Consider the following 19,459-nt stretch of genomic DNA (forward strand, 5'->3'; position numbering starts at 1 on the left):
ATGTTTACGCACAGAGAATTCCTGCCACAAAATACCCAGCTAAGTGGCATAAGTTACCATCTTCTTCCCCAATAGTATGCTCTGTTCTCCTCCACCTCATCACACAGAGTCACTGCCACCAGCACAGCGAACGGAGGGAGGAGTGAAGAGGCACAAACAAGCCCAAACCACCCAGGGCCGTCGGTTTCCACTTTCCCACAACAAGCTCCCAACTGATCAACAGACCCATCCAATGTCAATGTGTGTCTCCCCTCCCCCTCCTCTGCACCATGAAAGCAACAGCAGAAGTAGGTGCATGGGAAACGATGGCTGGCTATTCTGATAAGATAATTTCCTTTATATTCCTCAACGCATAGTATAGCTAAAACATAACAAACCAGTGTGCATAAACTATACACCAACCACCACACACGTGGAGAGAGATTATAGCGTAGTATTGGAGAAAACATATAGAGTAGTATTTAAGGTCCCAGATTCCAGAACCAAATCCTGCCTCCCCAGCTCATTAGCTGTGTGATCTGGGACGAATGACTTCACCTCTCTGTGCCTCAGTTTCCTCATGTATAAATGGAGATGGAAAATATTAACCTATCTCGGAGGGCCTTTATAAGGACTAAATAATTCACATAGAACTTAGAATGGTACGAGGCACCAGGAAGTGCTCAATGAATGGCAGGCATCATTATTTCCTCTACCAATACTCTGTGGTTAGTCCTGTGTGCAGAACAGTAAGGTACAGAGGTAATAAAAGTTTACAAACAAAATTTAGAAGCCAAAATTAGATGAATAACTCAAAGCATATTAAAGCCCCAAATTGTATGTTATAATTTACATATACATCAGTATAAAAAGTGTGAAGTACAGGTAGTACAGAAGAGTAATTCTCCTTAGAAAGTCATTGATGAATTACTGCTCTGCAGTATGCTTGGCAGTACAGGAAAGGAGGTAACAGTGAGTGGCCTGAAAGAGTTTTCTCGAAAATTTCTTGGCAGCCCACTAAGCGTTCCTTTAGCTCAAAGTTCGGGTATTTGTGAGCTACCTGTTCCATGTTCCTTTGAACAGACTGAAAATAATCCTCCTTTTTCAAATATAGAAGTCCTCTTTTAATTTCAGTCTGTACCACTGCATTCTTTTCTTTACAGCGTAGCAGCAAATCAAGTGTTTTCACTGGCCACTGATACTACAAGGGCCAATAGAATGTATCCATTCAGCTCATGCAATCTTGTGCTACAACAGCTCTGTGTAGGTGTAAGCACATATGTACACACACGTATGTACACACACACACACACACACACACTGGAAATTTCAAGCTCTGGCATGACAACAGAGAATGAACGGATAAGCAAATTTCTTCAGGTCAGAATTCTGGAGAGAAAACACCAGTACTTACAAAACCACTCACCATCTGTGCCACCAACAGCTGAGTGCAGGTGACACACCACTGCAGAGACAGAAAAGGCGGCGGGTGGGGGTGGGGCCGGGTGGAGGAGCTCAGCCTGAGGCTCACCCGCCTGCCAAGGTCTCTCGGGGCATTAGTCACATGCCGGGTCCTGCGCTGCTGCCCACTGGGCTAAAGGTAACTAGCAGACAAAATCCATACTTGACTTCCCAGGGGAAGAGGGTGAAGGATGGCCAATGAGAAGCTGGGAGCAGAGTCACCCCACTGCTCCACCCATGGGCAGGGACAGGCATCAGTCAGTGTCACTGCCAGTGCCAGCTCTGAAAACAGACATTGTTTTCTTTCTGCTCAGCTCCCCAATAGGAAGAGACAATGGGCAGATTCTGAAAAGCCACCGAAATGATCAGATGTTGGGTGGTATGTTGAACCAACACAAGACAGACCAGGAAAGAAACAGACGGTCAACATACACTCACAGCACATTTTATTCTAGATGAATTCATAGGAATTAAACTACTCTGAGCCTCCAGTGTGCACCAGGCATGCGCTAGGAGCTGGAGGACAGCGCTAAAGACAGGGCCGGGTGCTCAGTGGGCCAACCAGCTGGGGGGAGGGGGGGGGCGGGCGGAGATACAGTACAAAATTAATATCTACAAGGTGTGATGGGTGTTACCACCACTGACATCCAGTGATCAGGCTAGGCCTCTCTGAGGGAGATGCTTACAGGAGACTTTGAAGCTAAGCAGACAAATTGAGTCGGTCCTCTTGGCACTGAGCTGTCAGACTTCATGCAGTACTGTAATTCTACGAATGCAAAGCAACCTTTTGCAGTTAACGTGCACACCTGCCTTCCCCTCTAATCGACCCACCTCCCACTTGTCTTTGTTATCCGCCTCAGCACTTTAAGTTGAATGGGAGTCACCCACCCTCACCCAACACCCTTGCCTTTCCCCGAAGTAATTTCAATAAAACCTAGATCGTGTGAATTTACAGGGGTTGTTCTACAGCAGGGGTGGGGAACCTATTTTCTGCCAAGGCCCATTTGGATATTTATAACATCATTCGAGGGCCATACAAACTTGTCAACTCCAAAATTAGCCTGTTATAGTCAAACACTAACTCACCCCCAAGGCCTTGGCAGGGCCAGACCCAATGATTTCTTGGGCCTTATACGGTCCTCAGGCAGGACATTCCCCACCCCTGTTCTACAGAATCACATCCCCGTGTGAAAATATTAAATAACTCCCTCGCAAACAAGTACAGTCCTAAACGGGCAGTTTTTTTTTTTTTCTATTGTAAGCATTAGCAATAGCCAAGCGGCAGACAGCATCAAACTAAGAATGAAAGGCATCTATTTTTAGAAACGTCTAGGAAAGAAAGCTTTTTTAAAACTTCAGGAAAGTACAGTAGCACTCGTGCAAAAGCAGTTTATTGGATACTGACCTGTAACGCCGAGGGCTTAACGCCAGCTAAATGCTTATCTTTGGTGACAGAGACAAGCTGCAGCTCCCTCCATGCCTCCTGGCTGGCAATCAGTAACCAGCGGCGAACCAGCCACACCGAACAAACTGGTTAACGCTGTGGGCAGGAAACTTCAGCCCATGCAATGCAGGACTAAGCCAAGACCTCAGTTAGATCCGGGGAAAGAACCAAGAGCATTTTCAATCTCCCCATCTATTTAACTGCTGTGAGGAAAAGGAACTTGGAGCCATTAGAATAGGAGGCAGACCTACATTCAAAGAAAATGAGCCACAATAACTGCCTTCAAATGCTGTAGGTCAGCGGTTCCCAACCTTGGCTGCACATTAGAATCACCTGGGAATCTTTTTAAAATCCTGATTTCTGGGCCTCATCATTAGTAACAAAGAAACAGAATTTCCGGAGGATGAGGCCCAGAAATCAGGATTTTAAAAAGATTCCCAGGTGATTCTAATGTGCAGCCAAGGTTGAGAACCACTGCTGTAGGTGAACATGCTTTAGGATCGTCTCAATCAATAATTGGTCTCGAAGAAGTATCAAGACTCATGAACTTGCCAAACGATGGTTAAAACTCAGAATTAGTTCTTACTCCAAATGCTGTTCTGGTTGGAATCTTTAAAAAATTCTTTCCAAAGCAGATCTGCATGCTATCATCTCGGGAAGTGTACAGCCCAGGCAGATGATCCTGCTGTTGTCGCTAAGAAGACGACTCAGTTGGCTTAAAGGCTTATGCAGACAGTAGCTAGTATTTCTCGGCTGGGACACGGGAGACTTCCTCTCCGCACCCACAAAAAGAGGATTTGCTCAGTTTGAATTTCCTATGAAGAAGCTGGAGTCTAAAACCACAGACTGACGGGGAACGTGGCAAGGGTCAGGGAACCTGGCAGAAGCCCAGCCAGTGCAGAGCGCAGCGCGCAGGCCGCCCTTAAATAGACCCGAGAAGCAGACGCACGGGCCGAGAGCAGGAAGCCTGCTGCCCAGCTGCCCAGCCTTGGAGAAAGGCAGCTAATGACATAATGAGCATCGATCTCGTGTTCAGAACGCGTTCGCATCCGGTGTCTCAGCTGAACACCAAATACAAAGTGATGATGGGGAGATCAAGGCTGGAGACTTAGAAAGCTTCCCCCAGGTGTCTCCCAAGATCGGGACACCAATCTGACCCTAAATCCGTGCGTTTCCTCCACATGGACAATTCTGACCCTCTGGAGGGGCCGCTGGCCCTTACCACTAAGAACCACCACACACTTCCTTGCATGTGGGCTCACCGTCCCCTTCAGCCCACCCAGGTTAGGACCTGCAGGAGCAGGTGGCTTCCAAGGGCCTCCCAGCACTCAGTCCCCGGTGTCAGAACTGGCGTCTGACATCCACCCAACTCTCCCCTCCTTACGTCACCACTAGCCTTTACCCCTCACCCGACCTCTGAGCATGTGGGTGCCAGGTCCACTGTGCACAAAGGTTCCCCTTTTACCGTTCTGTGGGCACCAGGAAAAAAGTGGTCCAGGCCAGAGGTGACCCACAAGGGCATCATTCTCTAAGGACACAGGGACACACAGGGACACGCACACACACAGCTCCTGCAATTCTGCAAACTCATACTTACAAGAGCATTGTATGTTCTTCATGCCATGCACAAACCAAAAAACCGGGTGGTTTGGGTGTTTGTCTCCTTCTGAAGCCCCTCAAGCTTTCGCCCAGCTGAGTACCAGCGGTTTGAAAGAAAACTTCACTTGGAATGAAGCCCTCAAACAAACCCACATAAGCAGCACCCTTGGCCCGGCGGCAGCCAATGGAGAAATCCTGACATCTTTGCTGAAAACAGCAAGCCAAGCTGGCAAGAGGCTGCCATTCCTTGCTCCACCTCCTCCCCTGGCACAATAGGCCATTTACAGAGGCTAAAAGCGCCCCCTTTGTCCTGCACTGGCCGGGCGCAGCTCAGCCTCGGGAGGGACAAGAGAGCGGCAGCCAGACCGCGTGCTGTTCTTTCACTGCGCCACTCCGACCCGTCGGATCCGTGCTCCTTAGCCCTGGCTGGCGAATTACCTAGAGCTAGATTTGCTTAAGCCATCCCCCCTTGCACCAGAAGGGCAGCCGGCTCTCCCTGGAGAGAGGGAGGTGCAGACGCCCGAGAGGCCAGAGGCCACCAGTGAGAAGGGACAGCAGAGGCCGCTGCCCCGCCCCATCCCAGACAGGAATTCCCGAGCACGCACACAGGGTGCTGCCCTGGGACCACCTCCTCACCTGAGCCTGAGAAGGGCAGGGCCACTTGGGGGACCTGGGACCCCAGGGACAGTGAGCAGGCATTCACAGGGGACTAGGGACTCCCACCCACTGCCTGGAGCTCTTCCAAGAACAGTAACCCTCCAACCCACTGAGTTTTCAGGGCAGCGATTCTATGGCTCCCCAAGTCCATTTCCAAGAATATTTTTTTTAAGGAGAAACAGAGCAGGGATGCTGTTTTCAGAAACCCAATGTATTAAACTACTCGAGTCAAGTTGAACATGTCTACACTAACCCACTCCCTGCCTATCTCCCCAAAAGTTATCAGAAAGAGCGAGACACAATGCTTTTCAGGGCAAGGATAAGGCTAGACCAAATTTAACCAGGAAGATTAGGGCCATACCTCACCCATTCATGTTGGCCACAGGCCACAAATAAATAACCAAAATAGATTCCAAATATAGGGTGTCCAACTTGAGCAGATAAACTGCTAGGGATTAGATGAAATGGTCAGATGTCTACGTAAAATAGTTTCTGTACTCATTAAGCTATAGATATATTTAAGTCACATGACAATACCAATTTTTCCTATTCACATTTCCTTACTACAGTATTTTATTCAAATTCTTTGAACATGCTTCTTCAGACAGGGTTTCCGGCCTCGCTGAGGCCACCTTGGAGGGTGGACAGTTTTCTGTGGCCTCTCTCCACATTTCTCTCTCTTTCCCTTAAGTTGTCTAAGCATTTTTGAAGTCACACATGTGGCTGCCACTGAAAAAGTCTCCCAAGTCACAAGAACACAGTTGTATAATGTTAGGACAGTTATAAAACGTGTCCTATGGGGGCATATTCATAGCACTAAACCACATGCTTTATTGCCTTTTAAACTGGTATCTAAGAGATTTTGACAATAATATCCGACAGTTGCCTTTGTAAAGTCAGACCTCCAGAAATGATTAGCCAGCTAGTACTAAACTGCTGCGCCTTAGAAAAAGTAAAATTCGGTTAGCTGGCCTTTACGAGAACTCAAGACTAGGACTGGAGACCTCCCTGGTGGGGTTGTTACTACCTTCAATTCAAAGACCAGGAACCAGCGCCCAGAAGCTCAATGTCCCGCCCCAGCTCCACGCAAGAACAGGAACCAGGAACGGAGCCCAGGTCTCAAACCAAAGCCGAGGGACCTTGAGAGGCAAGTGCACAACCCAGGCACACGGTGGTTCAAATCCAGACAGAGGTGGGAGGCGACACATAGGACGGCCAAAAGCCACGGGACACAGTGATAAAAGGCAGGATGAGCACCAGGTCCAGCAAGAGACAAAGGGACACACAACACGTGGAAGATGTATTCCAGCCTTAAAAAAGCAAGAAATTCTGATACCTGCTACAACATGGCTTAACCTTGAAAACAGTGGGGGAGGGGGACATCTGCAATACTTTTAGTAAATTTTAAATACTTAAAGACAAACTTTAAAAAATAGTGTCTTGCCTTCTTCCCATTATTTCTCAAATAACCCAAGTCATCCAAGGACAAGGGGCCTCTCTTAGCAGACGTTTAGACATACATTCAGACCTTCGACTGCAGATTACTTTAAACAAATCGCGCCTGCCCACAGGGAAGGGAACAGTGGACAAATACCTTTCTGAAGTGGAACAGCAAATGCCAGAAGAAGGGCGCAAGCCCAGAGCCCGACACCAGGGCTGCCCTCGGCTTCTGGGAGCGAGTTTTCTATGTCAGAAGAGAGACTCCTCCAAACCAGACGAACAGCCAGGAGCTGGGTAAAGGCAGGACTCTAGGGATGCCGAGGGCTGGGGTGGCACTCAGAGATGTAAGGAATGCTGAGGACAGGACCTGCCCAACATTCTCCAGAGGAAAAAACCCAACCACATGGTTCTTCTGCTTCTCTCTTCAACACAGACATGAGGGCCTGCCCTGGACATCCACTTGGGGAGATGGTAATTATAGTCAGGACACGCCTAATGAGACAGCACGGAGCAGCCTGTGCGGGACACCAGGTTCCTTTTACTGCTAAGGAGCTAAATTTTACTGCCATGGTGAGGCGGTGCCCTGGCCAGCTTGCCCAGAGAACCGGGGGAGAGGATGGAATTCCTTCCTTCCTGCCCACCCTCCCCTCCTCATCACTGCTCCATGACATTCTCCCAGGCTCAAAAATTTAGCCCTCCAATCTCATCTATTTTTTCCATTTATATCCATTTAGTTACCAAATCCTGGGGTGTGTGTGTCTTTTCAATCCTCATCTGAGGATACGTTTTTTATTGATTCTTAGAGAGGGTCCCACTCAAGAAAATTCCGAAGAGAAACAAGATGTTTCCACGGGTAACCACGGATTTGCTACTCTTAAGCGATTACTGTACATATGTTGGGACAAGGCAAGGATGTGGCTGGTAGGAGCTGGCGAGGGGAGCCGGCGCGGACCAGCAGGCGGCCTCGGGCAGCCGGCTCTGCTCCATCCGATGGGGACCAGAGGCCTGCTGGTTAGGCTGAGCCCGCCCTCTGCGAGAACAAGGCGCCCAGGCTCCTGCAGGTGCAGCTGCTCACCCGCACCTGGACCAAGGAGCGTGGCCTTTCGGTTGGCATGCGGCACAGGAAGAGCCTAATCGCACCTGCAGGTCTGCATGTTAAAGAAGCTGACACCAACGCTGGGAGTTGTTGGGCAACACAAGCAGAGCCTGTTATGATAATAGCTGGAGACGCAGAGAAAAGTCCTGCTCTGCTGACAACCCAGAGGCAGAGATGACCTTCCTGGTCTGCTGGAAACCAAAGCCGACCCGAACACGAGAAGCTCTGGCGAGAGAAGGGAGGACCACGTCACAGGGAAGGGGCAGGCATCCTTTCCCAGTGGCCAGCGCTGGGCCTGGAGGCAGGACTCTTCTCCACTGAGGGGAGTGGGCCCGTTTGTTTGAGAAGCTGCACCCACAGAAGGCACCCAAGTCTGGGGTCCATCGGATGCTTTGTCCAAAGCTGCTCACTTCAGTGGTGAATATAGAGACAGCACAGAAAGATGGAAAGAATGGTAGAGTCAAATGCCAAACATTTGATTTGTGTCCTAGGAACTGGCAGTAACCACGATGGGCTACGACATCCTGGGTCAGCTTTGCCGCTGCTGCCTGTGCGGGCCTCGGGGAGAGACAGGCGTGGGCGCTGAGGGAAGCGGTGCCCCCTCCCTCGCCAATGCCAAGGGGCACCTCTAGGACGATGCTGGAGAAGGCGGAGGATGGCCGGGAGCCCTGGCCCAGGATCCCTCCTACACCCAGCACCCGCAGGCAACCGCAGGGCACGTAGGGAAACCATCAATGTTAAAAAGCATCAATTCTAGGTGGTGGGCACGTGGTACCTGCTTTATGATTTTATTATTCTTTGAACTTTGCTATATCTTTACAAATAAGATAAAGACACTCTAACTAGGTCAGTCCATTTCTTCTGGTATTTACGTATTGGCCACCTGCTCAGTAAGGGCTCCGGGCGGAAACCTGTCCTAGCAGAGGACGCTGGAGGAGCCGGCCCCTCCCAGCAAGTACACATCCAGCTCTCACCATCTGCCCTGTGCTGGGCCCCGGTGCAGCCACCAGCCTGCTATGTGGGCAACTTCCACCCAAGGCTCCCATGGCAAAGAAACACACAGGGGAACACTCTGAAACCACAGGGGAACAAAACCTCTCCTAGGGAGTCCCCGGCAGGCAGGAGGCCTTCAGCATGAGGACACAGCGCTTGCAGGGCCCTCTGCCTTCAGTGAGGACAAAGACACCTGTACGGACAGACCGTGAGGACTGAAGGAGCCGCCAGGATGCAGAGGCAGGGAGGGCTGGCCGCAGAGCCAGGTGGGAACCGGCAGGGACAGGTGGGGGTGCGAGGAGCAAAGAGGAGGCCGCAGGGCAGGGGGGTCAGGAACAATTGTGTCCTGAACCAGAGGCCAAGGACACCCTGCCTCTCTCCCAGGACAGCACCCTGTCCACAGGCTATGACGCAGCTGGGAGCAGGAGGCTGGCCGCAGGCAGCCGCGGTTCCTCATGTCCCTGCCAGGGTGAGGCCTGTGCTGGAGGCGGAGGAGAGACCCAGGCCTTAGGGCTGGAAGAAGTCACCACGATCAGATATCAGTGACCCGGGTAAGGAGGCTGAGGGGACGCAGGTTGGGTAGGGTTACTTACACCTCCTAAAATAGACCGCGGTTTCAGAGGGCCTGGACAACTAGAGAGCGGGCTCGGCACAAGAGGGCAGGTGGAAGGCAGGGCACAGAGACAGACCTGTCCCGGAGCGGGGACCGCGAGCTGCGCTCTTCAGCATGAAGCGCCGTGACCCTCAGAAGCAGAGGCGAGTGGAACCCACAGAGTATCCCCAGGCTGCGCGCGGTGCCTCGGGACCCAGCAGAGCCCGGACCGATGACCTCTAACTCCCACAGCCCTGCCCAGGCCCTCGGCGGTGCTGCAGGAGGGATGTGAGGCAGAGGAAAGGTTAGCCAGGGTTTAGCTCATTGTATAAGGAGGGATAAGGGAGGTGCTGGTGACAACCACGGGACACGAGCTAGAGTTACACCAAGCGTTCAGGTAACTATAAGACGACAGGACTGGCCCCAGGGGGAGTTAACACAACACAAATCTACTAAGCTGACAGAATTATAGAATAATAGGCCAGTGTTTGTTTAAAGGAGGGAAAGAAGGAAAAAGAGATTGTCCAGTCTGGCTATTACCTACTTGGGTGACACTAGTTTGAGTCTCTTTTCCTTTATGTTTTGGTTAAACTTTTATTACGAAATTTCCAAATCTATTCAAAAGTAGCCAGAGCAGTATAATAAGCCACCACGCACCCATGCCCTCAGCTTTAATAATGATCAACATTTTGCCCTAGCCGGTTTGGCTCAGTGGATAGAGCGTCGGCCTGCAGACTGAAGGGACCCGGGTTTGATTCTGGTCAAGGGCACATGCCTGGGTTGAGAAAAGAGGAGGCCGAAGGGCAGGGGGTCAGGAACAATTGTGTCCTGAACCAGAGGCCAAGGACACCCTGCCTCTCTCCCAGGACAGCACCCGAGAGGCCTCGATCCCCAATAGAAGGCATGCAGGAGGCAGCGGATCAATGATTCTCTCTCATCACTGATGTTTCTATCTCTCCCTCTCCCTCCCTCTATGAAATCAATAAAAATATATATATTAAATAGAGATCAACATTTTGCTAGTATTGTTTCATTTGATCCATTTTTTAAAAGGATTTTAAGGCAAATCCCAAACATCCTATCATTACCTCTGAGGCCGGTCCAGCTCCAGGCTCCCACAGCCTGAGTGCGCACCTGCGCGGGGAGCAGGTCGGACCAGAGCACACACCGCCTCCCGCCAGCCGCGTGAAGGTCTAAAGCAAGAAAGCCAACTTAAATATTGACTCAGCGTGGCCAACCAGCGTGGCATTTAATTGTCATGTGAGAAAAAGGTCCATGTTCTCAAAATGCAAATGTATATTATGTTCCCAATCTATGTCAACACCGAAAAAACAACCATGTCCTAATGAGGCTTCTACACTGTCGAGTTTTGGGTCCAAAAGCAAAAGGCACTCTGGATTTCACCTGACTCACCCGAGGTCAGAGACCACGAGAACACGGCTCACAGCCTCGTTTCACAAAGCAGTTCGCTTCCCCTTCACTGACAAACTGAGTCTTCTCCTTGGAAAAGCGGTAGAGAAGGAGGTGATTTTCTGATTCCCTAACCTTTCGACAATGCACCCAAGGCAATAAGTAAAATGCATCCCTAATATATAAGTGCATTTACATATAAACTATGTACATATATTTCTATAACATATAACTTTAAAAAGAAAGCTAAAAAATAAGGATCTACAGAAATCCTAGTACATCCACCCTGCACTCTAATGGATGGTCTACCCCCACCCACCGGGGGCACACCCCCCACTGTGGGGACGGCCCCCCATCTCCTGAGCAGCACCTGCAACCTCTCTGATCACGTGTCTCTGGCAGCTCCCAACCATGGGCACAATAAACAGAACTGCGAACTGGGCCGGGAGCAGCGCCTGCCAAGGCCTGCTAACAGGCTTTCCATCCGGGAGGGAGACAAAGCTATTCAGCATTGCCCCACGATGGAGGGAAGAGTGCAGGACACTGTCTGGACTGTCACCTGCCCAAGTGGCCTGCGGCTGCTCTGGAAGAAGGAGAACCGTGGTCCTGGGGCCACAGCACCTCATCTGAGGAGGTGTGTCCTGGGGACCCCACGGCAGCAGCTCCTGCCTCAGGGCAGAGCACTGTCTGGCTGCCTGAACGCTACAGAGGCCCTGGCCTCGTGGCCTTCGTCTCTGACTCGTGTCAGCAGAGAACACACTGGCACTGTCCTCACAGTCGAGCCTGTTTCTGGGCGGCTCAGCCACACCCTCTGGATCTTGGTGCCATCCTCAGTGAGGTGGCTGATCGGACTGCTCGACAGGCAAGGTCCCTGCCAGCTCCACACCAGGCCATCCGGGAAGCCAAGTGAGGCACAATGTGGGTAATTGTCCTACAGGAAGAACAGACAGCTGCGGAGGCCTGGAAACAAGGTGTGATTCTAAGTAGGAATACCAGGTCAACGAAGACTAGAGTACAGATATGTAAGATTATCGAGAACTTGACACTGATCTCCCCCCCCCCCCCCCCACACACACACACATCCTGCAAAGCCCACACCACCTGCGGCTCCAGCAGAACTGAAAGAGCCTCCTGCAGTGCCGCCATGGAAGCACAGGCTCTGCTCTGGAGACCTCAGCTTTGCCCGGCATCGCCATATACAAACAGGAACATGTAAATGTACATTTTTGCCAGCGACCCTTCCATGGGACATCGACCACCAGAATGTTTCCAGGTCTCACGCAACCAGCAGCCGGTACTGAGCACTCGCCGGCATTAAAGCCGTTACATGCTGCTGAGGCCGGGTCACCCCCTAGGGCAGCGATGGCGAACCTACGACACGTGTCAGAGGTGACACGCAAACTCATTTTCTTGCTTGATTTTTCTTTGTTAAGTGGCATTTCAATATATAAAATAAATATCAAAAATATAAGTCTCTGTTTTACTATGGTTGCAAATATCAAAAATTTCTGTATGTGACACAGCACCAGAGTTAAGTTAGGGTTTTTCAAAATGCTGACACGCCGAGCTCAAAAGGTTCGCCATCACTGCCCTAGGACCTAGCCCAGGGGTGGGCAAACTTTTTGACTCGAGGGCCACAATGGGTTCTTAAACTGGACCGGAGGGCCGGAGCAAAAGCATGGATGGAGTGTTTGTGTGAACTAATATAAATTCAAAGTAAACATCATTACATAAAAGGGTACGGTCTTTTTTTCAATAGTTTTATTCATTTCAAACGGGCCGGATCCGGCCCGCGGGCCGTAGTTTGCCCACGGCTGACCTAGGCCCATGGTTGGCAAACTGCGGCTCGCGAGCCACATGTGGCTCTTTGGCCCCTTGAGTGTGGCTCTTCCGAAGCCTTAGGAGTACCCTAATTAAGTTAATAACAATGTACCTACCTATATAGTTTAAGCTTAAAAAATTTGGCTCTCAAAAGAAACGTAAATCATTGTACTGTTGATATTTGGCTCTGTTGACTGATGAGTTTGCTGACCACCATGAGGAGGAGTAGCCAGAGCCTGGAGGTTGGCTGGGCATTTAACTGGGGAAGCAAGATATACACCCCTGAAAAGTCAAATGCAGGACAGAGGGAGGGGGCTACTCACACACTGAATAACAGACAGCCAGGCCCCCACCAACGGGGAGAACGGCCAGTGCCCAGATCAGGGTGCAGGAGACCCTCTCAGGCCGGGCACGAACCACCCCCTGCCTCAACCCCTCTCCCCGTTTCTGAATTAGGGTCGCAGCCATTTTCTAACCAGTCTGGGAGTATTTCAACACGGTCACCGCTGTGCTGGCTGGCGCACCCCGGCTGAATGTCAGCCTAGGGGTCCGGGCGTGACCTGGAGTCTGAGGACAGTGAGTGGCTCCAGGCAAGTGCCTCTGAGGAGCAGGGCCATGAGGAACGAGGGGAGGGTGAGGAACGTCCCTGCTGACAGGTCGAGGGGGGCATGCAGGGCCCGGGAGGCCCTTCCAGGACACAGGAAGGCTGGGGGAGGGGAATAGTCCCCCCAGGGGTGCAGTCTAGGGGTGCAGAGGCCTTGGCTGGCCGGGTGCTGGAGACTCCGTGCTCCAAAGGCCCCAGGATGTGGTGGTTTGGGAAGCAAGGGAAACAGCAGGTTGGAACTAGACTCTGGAAGCCCTGACCGCCAAGCTCATTGAAGACGTGGGCCTCACAGGAGCCCTGGACGGCGCTGGGCAGAGGGGGAAAGGCACCCCCCTCCCCCGTTCTTAAACGGAGGGCCTTTGCTAGAGGTGACAGACTCTGGACGAGGATGGCGACACAGAACGAAAGGGAGAAGTGGGTGTGTATCAGGCAGCTTGGTACAGAGCACGAGTTAGCGTCAGCAGAACCTGCTGAGTGACTGGATGTCGGGGCACAAAGAAAGATAACCCCAAGGCCCAGCCAGACGCCAGACCGACACCAGGCTCGGGAACAAACTCCACTGTGCCATGCCCGAGGGGACACGGCTGTCAGATGGGCTGAGGCACCCGGCCCTGCGCCAGTGGCGGCGTCAGTCGAGGGAGTCGGGCTGTCCTGAGCGCCTCCTGTCTGTGTGGTTTGGGACTCCCAGCCCCTGGCCGCCTCCAGCCATCGCAGCCCAGCCTTTACTTATTTCATACATTGAGGTTACGCTTAAAATCGTACTGGGGAGAAGCGGCCACACCACCGTGCCTTCAAACCCTGGACATTCCCAATTCTAGTCTCTCGTCTATTAAACGTTTTCAGCATGATTTAGAACTTGCCGAGAAGGTCTGGTTCTGGTAAAAAAAAAAAAAAATTAATTAATAAAATAAAATAAAATAAAATACCCCAAGGGATGCAGCAGAAAGCAATCCCATGTGCCATGGTGTGGCCATTCTCCTATGTAAGTGAGCGACGCTCCTCTGTCCCTGCTAAGCCGGGGTCCCTGTTCACACCCCTCGTGCTCTCCTTCCGCACACGATGCATTAATCACCATTCTCCACTGTTCTCCAGCCTCATAGGACCAACTTCCCGGGCAGGCCGAGCCCTTTACTCTTTAATTCCCCAGAAAGTAAACAGTGTGTAGCAGATCTTAACACTCACAGAACCAAGCTGAGTCAACCTCTGTTGTGGTATACACCCGTCTCGCGGTCCAAGACCGAGTGCAAATGAGACAGGAAAAATCAAGGAGCAATGACACCGAGGAGGCAGCAGCCCGGTCCTCAGCCCCGCCACCTGCTGGCTCACCCGGAAGAGCCAAGCAATCAGGAGCTCTGGCCCTGAAGCCGGACAGCCGAGTTCAACCCGGGTTGGGTGACTTCACCTCTGCACCTGTCCTTTTACCTGCTGTGAACGACGGGTCACAGCAGGACCCACCGGCAGGGCTGGTCCCTGAGTGAGCACCTCTGAGGCCTTGCGAACAGTGTCTGGTACTGTCTGTGCTATGATCACCTACCCTGCCCCGGGCTGCCCATGCCCGGCCTGTGGCCCCCATGGCGTTCAGGGAAGGAGAAACCAGTTCCTGAAGCAACTTTCCCTTTCTGGTTAATAAAATAAAGAACGTACTCAGGGCACATCAGCCTTATGTCTTAGGGACATGGCTCCCTCAACAAACCCGAGGGCAAAGAGCCAGAACTGTGCAAGTGGGCAGATAACACGTGTGTCAGAAATCCCTCCCGGGGTGAGGAAATGGTGCAAAAGGCAATTCCCATGATGCCCTCACTTCTTTCCACTTATCTTTCCAAACCATGAAATCTTTATTTTAACAGTTTTTGACTAGAACACACGAACCCCAAAGTACATTAAAACCATTCATGAATAAAAATAATCTTCAAAACACTGTCAATTTCAACAGCTCTAAAGCAGAATGTGCCCTAATTTCTAAAAGATATATTAAAACATGAAAAGAAATATTCACAATATACTTTAGGCCAGTGGTTCTCAACCTTCTGGCCCTTTAAATACAGTTCCTCATGTTGCGACCCAACCATAAAATTATTTTCGTTGCTACTTTATATCTGTAATGTTGCTACTGTTATGAATCGTAATGTAAATATCTGATATGCAGGATGGTCTTAGGCGACCCCTGTGAAAGGGTCGTTCGACTGCCAAAGGGGTTGCGACCCACAGGTTGAGAACCGCTGCTTTAGGCCATTAAAATTAAATTATCAAAAATTTTATCTTCAACATAAAATATATGTCTAAAATTTTAAAAATATATTTAGAGAAACAAAAAGGAAATACACAGAAATGTGAATAGCATTGAATCTCTTTAAGACCTTAATTTCATAGTTCCCCAATTTCCTAATAATAAGCATAGATTCCTATGGTAATATGAGTATGTAATATAAAGTTGTATGTTATATATAGCTTTTCTGAGGCAAATGGTTTTTGATTTAGATACTGGAGAGCTTTTGCATTTTTATTTAAAACGTGAAGACTGGCAACTAATTCATGAAGAGCATTAGCCCGGATACCTAGACTGAGCCACCGGTTTTGAAATCTTAGATTCTGGAGATAAGACGTGTGCCTCCTGCCAAACGTCTTCTGGGGAGGCAGGCAGCACAGGGGAGTGGAGTCCTCACTCCACCGAAGTCTCTGTCCCAGGAACGTGTCACCCATCCCTCCTGCCGGCCACGCCACAGGGAACGCGCCATCGCATTTCTCCCCTCCGCACTCCACAAAGGCCACAGCACACGGAGTCCTGTGCCGTCTCCAGCACACTCAAGAACTTCTACATGTCAGGATGCAGAGAAGCAGAGAAATGACCGCAACTAAGATTTTGTGACAGTTTTCTCTTGCCACGATGGTATGAGCAGTTGTTTCAAAGTAGGTGTCACCTTGGCCTTACACAACCCAAACTTTATGAGTTGGCATTCAGCATGCTGGGTAAGGAATTGCAGATACAGGGTCGTGGCCACAAACTCTGATAAAATTGCCTCTACTTACAGTTCATCAAGTCCAGCTACTGCTTCAGGGCTGGTATTTCGTTAAAAGCTCTCAGAAGCCCCTCAAGTACTAGAATGCTGAAACTCCACTACCAGCAGCTTCGGATCAGCTCTGTCTGCTGAGACCTGGTCTCCAGGCGGGAGTGTTAAAGTGGCCCTATGTGTTTGTCCGACCACCGGTGGGACGACAACGTTTAATAAAAACTCTGGCACCTTCAATCTACCACCTGACTAACCACAGCCTGTCAGGGGGTAAGGATTGAATGGCCTTAGGATACCAACAGTTTTGAGTTGCCTTAAAAAAAAACACCAACCATGTTCTTTTGTATTCTGTAACACAGTTCTCTAATTCGTGGCATCATCCAAGGGAGACCATTCCTAAAACATTGTTAATGCATTCTAACATAACAGAATTTGGTTAGAAGAGACAGTAAATGCAAAAGAATAGTGGACTAAATTATCCATTTCTCTAAGGTTCTAGAAATTACTCCTATTCCTACAGTCTTGCTCTTCCCAGAAAAGTGAAACATGAAGGGAGAGAGATGGGGAAATCCCCAGCTGTAATGACAAAACCATGTGATCTTTCCCCAAGCCCTCCTCAAACACACAGACGTTTTCCACAAGACAGCAACATCAAAATGAGAGCCAGCACCAGTTTGGCTCAGTGGATAGAGTATCGGCCTGTGGACTGAAAGGTCCCAGGTTCGATTCCGGTCAAGGGCATGTACCTGGGTTGCGGGCACATCCCCAGTAGGACATGTGCAGGAGGCAGCTGATCGATGTTTCTCTCTCATCAATGTTTCTAATTCTCTATCCCTCTCTGTAAAAAATCAATAAAAAAAATATATAAAAAATGAGAGCTGTGGCAAGACCTGGGCCTTCACCATGACACTGTGGCCAGCGGGTCCACTTTCAGTTATTCCAAGCTTCATCCAAAAGCAGACACAGCCATGGAAACTCTGCCTGTATGGTATAACTAGACGCCTGTCCCCCTGCATATGTCATGACTATCTATCAATTAAATGCCAAAATCTAAAAAGCCAAGGGATTGCTCTTTAGTTGGCTGCCTGTAATAATAATAAAAACAGGCATTAATAGAGACAGGAAGAAAATGTACCAAATACTTATAACTGAGGGGGAAGGGTGGTTTTTCTTTTTTTTTTTTAAAGTCTTTTCTGTTTACAGTAGGTGCAGAAAATAGAGGTCTGTAGTATATGGTCTATAATATATCTATATTATTTTAAGGGAGGGAGGTGAGGTGTGCTGCTTTTAAGGATTAACTTTTTTTTCTAATCCAGAATTTTAGTTCCTGGAAGACTTTAGTCTCATGCACATTAGTCTTTTCACAAATGAGGAGCCAAGATTTAGGCTGGGAAGGGCCTCTCCCAGCTGAGTCAGGACAAGACAACCACAGGAATGGGAAGGGCAGCGGGTTCCTTTAAAAGCACCCCCTTCTCAAGCACACCCAAAGCAGACTGTCAACTCCAGCCTGAAGTTTTCAGCCACTCTAACCGGCCACCTCCACCTGCAAATGCAGAATCAACCAGAAGACTGGCTTTGTGTTTAGAAATAATTGTTTACACTGGGAAAACAGAGGTGGAATCTGTGTCAGAAACGGTGAGATTTAACCAGCTTCTCTCCTGCTAAGCAAAGGTCCGTGAATAAAAGGAAGGGTATTATTGACAGGGAGGGGGGGGGGAGCACTTGGGATAGTTCTGCCCCAAAAGGACCTGAAAAGTCTCAACTTTACAAGACAAAGGGCACTTGGACAATTGTCTTAATTAAGCGCCATAACCTTGAAAGTGAGTGAGTGGGTGGGAAGGGGGTCGCGATGGCACCCGATTGCCCCGCACCTGTCTCTAGGTTTTGGCACTGTGCACGCCAGTCATCCATCAGCTCTCTCCGGCTACGATGCCGTGTAGTAGATATCTCCGCCGCTTGTTAATTAAGAAAAAGAAAAAAGAAAAGAAAAAGCCAGACTCCTTAAATGAATGACCCCCCCCCCACCCCCCGCCCCCGGGCTCGGGCAGAAGCTACGGGCACTCCTCCGAGACACCGCGGGTTCTGCACATGGCAACCGGCTGCGGGTGCGGCGGGCGCCCCTCCGCAGGCGCTCCTCACGGGGCATCGGCCGCGGCAGGAGCGGCGGGCAGTCGGGCTCCGGCTGCGATGCTTCCCTGCGCGGCCGGAGCGCCTGTCGGAAGCCCGGCCGCGGGTGCAGGAGGGACGGCGTGGCCGAGAGACCACGATCCCTGCCTCTCGGGACCCACCCCTGGCGTCTGAAGCTCAGGCGGGTCCAGGCCTGGCCGGTCCCCGCCGCCGCACCAACCAGGGGCCGGACCCGCGGCGCACGTCACCGGACCCCACGGTGAACCAGCGCCTCGCCCGTGCGGGCATCCCCGCCTCAGGCACCGGCGGCGGCGGCGGCTCCGGCGGCACCGAGGCCTCCGCAGCTGCGGGCAGGGCAGCCGCCGGGCAGAGGCCATAAAAGCGGAACGTCCCGACGAACCGAGCCGCTGCTCGCGTGCCTCCGCGGCGGCCGCCGTCACTCGGGCTCGGGCCGGCGGGGCAGCCTCCAGCCCGGCACCTCCGCGGAGCCCGCGGGCACCGCAACGGGGACGCACGCAGATCCCAGCGGCAGGCGCACTCACCTCCTCGGCTGGCCCGGCCGCTGCGCCGCCGGCTGTCACCGCAGACCACTGGCTGCCCCGCGCCTGCTCCGGATGCTATTTAAAGGCGCCGCCGTCACCCCTGCGCGCGGACTGCGCACCAGCCTCTGCTGCCGCGGGGGCGGGCCGCTGCTGCTGCGTGAGCCGCGCCCGGGCCCCGCCCCTGGCCCCGCCCCCTCCCCGCCCCGCCGCGCTCCCACCCAGGCCCCGCCCCCCGCGTGCCCGCTTTCCCACGCAGGCGCGCGTGTGTCGCGCAGGCGGCCGGCGTGCGGCCCGCGGGCGGGTGCGGGGAAGGGGCGGACGGTCGGGCGCGCTCGAGTCCCCGGAACGTGCCTGGTTTCGTGAGGAATCCGAGGAAGGGCAAAGGGTGAGCTGCGGTGCCTCAGCGCAGGAGCCCCGCCAGCTCTGGGGGTCTGCTGTCCGCGGGCCCTGGAGGGGTGACCTCTGCAGAAGGGGCCCTGACAGCCCCAGCGCTTTCCTTTCCTATTTTCTTTGGCACCAACGCGCACGACCCCTTTTAGCCCGATTTCACCACATTCCCCACTGGGTTTTGACACAGCCCTTGGCCAGGAGGACTGGTCTGGACTTCTGCAACGCCCTGGACATGAAGCAACCCTGGGCGATTTATCAGCGGGGTATATAGTTAGAGCTGAAGACATTGCTCAAGA

The 19,459-nt window shown here is 51.6% G+C and overlaps 1 protein-coding gene across 1 annotated transcript in view; it reads right to left on the reverse strand.

The window, feature by feature from the left end:
* The window catches only part of ACSL1 (acyl-CoA synthetase long chain family member 1), a 57,479-nt gene extending 38,529 nt beyond the window's left edge, over nt 1-18,950 (reverse strand). The window contains exon 1 of the mRNA XM_081084084.1: nt 18,774-18,950. The gene's annotated coding sequence lies outside the window, so the exon portion shown is untranslated. The remainder of the gene's footprint in view (nt 1-18,773) is intronic.
* Between the last annotated feature and the right edge of the window lie 509 nt (nt 18,951-19,459).

This window comes from Myotis nattereri (assembly GCF_964212035.1).
Source record: "Myotis nattereri genome assembly, chromosome: 2".
NCBI lineage: Eukaryota > Metazoa > Chordata > Mammalia > Chiroptera > Vespertilionidae > Myotis > Myotis nattereri.